The sequence below is a fragment of the Triticum aestivum genome, chromosome 1D (genome assembly GCF_018294505.1).
Source record: "Triticum aestivum cultivar Chinese Spring chromosome 1D, IWGSC CS RefSeq v2.1, whole genome shotgun sequence".
Taxonomy (NCBI): Eukaryota; Viridiplantae; Streptophyta; class Magnoliopsida; order Poales; family Poaceae; genus Triticum; species Triticum aestivum.
In genome coordinates this window covers 485,698,807-485,702,870 of record NC_057796.1, presented here as the reverse complement: position 1 = coordinate 485,702,870, position 4,064 = coordinate 485,698,807, and the positions used below count along the sequence as shown (strand labels likewise).

The 4,064-nt window shown below is 46.8% G+C and overlaps 1 pseudogene; it reads left to right on the top strand.

Moving 5' to 3' along the window:
* The first annotated feature begins 412 nt into the window (after positions 1–412).
* Positions 413–3,629, top strand: LOC123178106 (stomatin-like protein 2, mitochondrial; annotated as a pseudogene).
* Positions 3,630–4,064: the final 435 nt, after the last annotated feature.

The window sequence follows — 4,064 nt, the reverse complement described above, 5'->3', positions numbered from 1 at the left end:
TTTGTTAGGAAATTACAGCAAGAGTAAATATCTTCAAAAGAGGCGCACATGCTAGCGCACTCTTCATAGAAAGATGAGGTTGCTCACCGTATGTGGCGGATAGCTACACTCGGTGTCCTTTGTATCCCATATATAGTTTACTTAAATAAATAGGTATGATTCTAAAGAAAATATTATGACAGTCTCATCCAACAATTTAAACTAAGATGATACAAAAACAGAAGCATGAATATGCACGTCAATTTTATTAAGTACTCCTACTAGATACTATAATTTTACCGAGTTATCACCAAAATCTTGGTGTTGCTTTCCTGCATGAATTTATAATTTGATAAGAGAGAAAGAGAAACGAAAACCTAAGTGTACGCATTCATACACGCCCGAAGCTCTTGAGAAAGATCGTTAGGCCCTTCACCCTGGACTCCTATAATACTCGTAATAGTATTCAGAGTTGGATTTGCCATGAAGCAAAATTACCAGGAAACTAAGAACTGAAAAAATTATCAACATATAGTCTGAAACAAAAGGGTGGGTCGATCTCCTCTGGCCTCCAAACTGTGCGACAGCGTTGAAGAATCAATCCCGGAGAGGTAGGACTTGGGTCGATGAGGAACAACCTGGACGAGGCCGAGTCGGCTTACGACTGATGGGATGGCCGGATGTGAGTGACTGAGTGGCCGCCGGCCGGGCCGGCCGGCCAAGGCAGGCGCGCAACACCAGCAAAGGCGGCAAGCCGGAAACGGCGGCATTATGGCACACGGCGGAGACAAGAATCGCAAGCGATGTGTGCCAGCGGCAAGAGCGACGAAACGATCGCGTGTGGTCTGCGGCCGTGCGACGCACGTTTTCCTATCCCTAGCAATCAACACTTTGGGCCTAGCCCATCTCGATCACTCCTTTCTTTTTTTCCGGCCGGGGCCCCGAAAAGGAGCGTGATAGTATCGTGCCTGGGAAACCGATCGTGGCTTAGATAGGGAGAGAGAAAAGATAGGAGAAAAGAGAAGAGACAGATAAGCCCTATTACGATGGCGATGTCAACCGCGACCCAGATGATGCGCCTTCACGCGCGCCGCTCGTCCGCCTTCTGCCTCCTCCGCTCCAGCCGCCCGGACCCCAACCTGCCGCTGCTGCCGCAGCTGCAGGGCCTAGGGTCCAGCTGCCGCTGGTACAGGGGAGCCACCGCGGCGGTCGGCCCACCGTCGACCCCTGTGAACCTGGGCGTGAGCATCGTGCCGGAGAGGAAGGTGTTCGTGGTGGAGCGCTTAGGCATGTACCACAAGACTCTCTCCTCGGGGATTCACTTCCTCGTGCCCGGCGTCGACCGCCTACGTCCACTCGCTCAAGGAGGAGGTCATCCAAATCCCGGGCAACACTGCCACCACAAAGGATGACGCCTTGATCCAGATCGGAGGAGTGCTCCACGTCAAGGTCATCTCTAACCCCTAAACCCTAGGAAGCTTGCTTAGCTTACAAACTGAATCGATTCAAATTGAATTGCACAGATTGCCGATCCCTTCCTTGCTTCCACCACAAATTGAATCGTCATAGAGAACCCCATCTATGCAGTGACCCATCTTGCGGAGTTTGTTGCAAGGAGTGAAATTTGCAAGATTACCCTTGACAAGACTTTTAAGGAAAGAGACACGCTCAACCACAACATCATGGTACCTACTACTATCACACCTCTCTCGTAAATGTCATGGTCCTACAACTCATCTATTTTTTTTTTGTTTTATTTCTCTATCTGCAGAAGTCAATCAATTACGCGTCGTGTGAATGGGGTGTCAAATGTCTCAAATACGACATATGTATGGTTTTCTAGTTCACCCTGAGAATGGGGTGTCAAATGTCTTAATGCGACTACCGCAAAAAAAGAAGTCTTAATGCGACATATGTGTTCCATTACTAATAGCTACAAACTGTCCACTTTTAGGCATTACTCCTTCAGAGGAAGTGAAGAAAGCCATGGAGATGCAACTTGAAGCAGAATGCAGGAAACGTGCTCAGATCATCGACTCAGAATGTAATATCGGCACTTTAGCGTTTATTAATTTGATTGAAACCGCACTTCAGTTTAAGACCTTTTGTTTCGTATGTGAAAAGTATGTGTGCGGCTTCACAAGTGCGCTGGTTCAGCCAGCATAATAATGCTAGATGTAACTTGCAAATTAGTACGTCTTGCTACTTGGCTGGGTTGCCAAGTTTTTTGATTGAGCTCATATATATGGTATTAGACTTCATTACACCTAACTTGGATGTCCAGATTTAACTTCTTGTTTCTTTTCTTCTGTCAGGTGCTATTATGGAAAGGGTGAACAAAGCAAAGGGTACGTGACATCTGTTTGGCTCTGTTTTATCATCTTGCTCTGAACATTGCGAAATATCTTGCCTCCTCAGCTTGTGAAAATAGTACACTTATTGTACTGCTACATGCATAATATGAGGAAATCCTGTTCTTCTGCCTTATGATATACTGTATTCTAAGTTTCTAACATTAGTTAATGTCATTGCGTAACCATACATGTAGCATTATCTCTTTTTATTATGGTGACAGCACTATGAATTTCACTTGGAATCATGCTATCCTACTATTAAAATGTCAAAGACTTGGGATGTTTATTTTTGTGTTATTGCATGTCCTGTGTTTTCTAGAAACTGTTCTTAGGATTAGAAACAATGGATAATACTCTCCCTCGGTATGGTCAAATCCGTCCTCTGTGCGATCCCCATGCACCAGCTCCTGGTATTCGCACCAGCCAAAAAAAAAAATCATCAAGCAGCTCGATCGAGAGGATTGAGAGGGGATTCATGTGGGTTGTGCGTGAGGCTGCCAATGGCAGCAACTGCCATGCTAATTGGTGCCATACTTGCCGTCCAATTGAGCTTGGAGGCCTCGGCATCCCCGAACTGGAGCACACCGGGCTGGCCTATGCTTGTTGGGCGTTCACAACATCCATGGCATGATGGGCATTCACGAGGTCGGACAGTACATCCAGCTCTGGCACGCTGTCAGGCACACCACCCTGACCACAAAACCCGACCGCCTCCTGTGGAAGTTGACTTCGAGCGGATTTTACTCTGTGAAATCCTGCTATCAGGTTACCTTCCAGGGTTCGACCCACAACAGCTCCTGGAAGTTCATTTGGAAGAACTGGGTGCCCCCTCATGTGTGTATCTTCCACTGGCTCACTGATCAGGATCGGTATTGGACCGCCGACTGCCTCGCGCGCCACGGCCTCCAGCACCACACTTCGTACCTTCTCTGCTGCTAGAGCCCCAAGACGATGCACCACCTACTGCTCTACTGCCCGTTTTCCAGACAGGTTTGGCACGAGATACTCACATGGTTCCGCATGTCTTGCACGCCGCCGGACCATGATGCTTCCCTTCTGAACTGGTGGCAAGCTTCTAAACAGCGCACCCCGAAACCCATACGCAAAGGCCTCACCTCCATTGCCTTGCTCAACCCATGGATGATCTGGAAACTCTGTGATGACTATGTCTTCGAGGGCGCCCAACCTTCAGTCAGTAACCTTATTGCGAAGATAAAGGACGAGGCGGCGCTTTGGGCTAGAGCTGGCGCTTCCAGGATTCGTGACAGTCTGCCCCAGACCTGGGATGTACATTAATTTTCCTACATTTTTCATTACATGTACCTCTTAGGAGGATTGTAACTTGAATCCTGCCTTTTCAATGGAAAGATACGCAGAAGTCTCTTTGCGTTTTCTCGAAAATAATAATAATAATGCCTCATGCATTTGTTCTGAATATCTCTCTGTTTTGGATGTATTTTTCCTCATTTGAGGAGATTGAATCTGAAGCAGTTATACATAAGGGAACTTAAATTATGTCTCGCAGATCGCTCACTCAACAGTCAACACGGAAATTTTGGAGACATACATCTTATGGTTATGAATTTCAGGAAAATCAAGTATTTGTCAACCCCGCATTTTAGCAGAAATATTCAGTTCTACTGTTCGTAGAATTACTTGAAGAACTATTCTGATTATAGTGCCCCGCATCAAGTGGTTGTCCCTCTTTTCGTTATTGCTTCCATGGTCAGG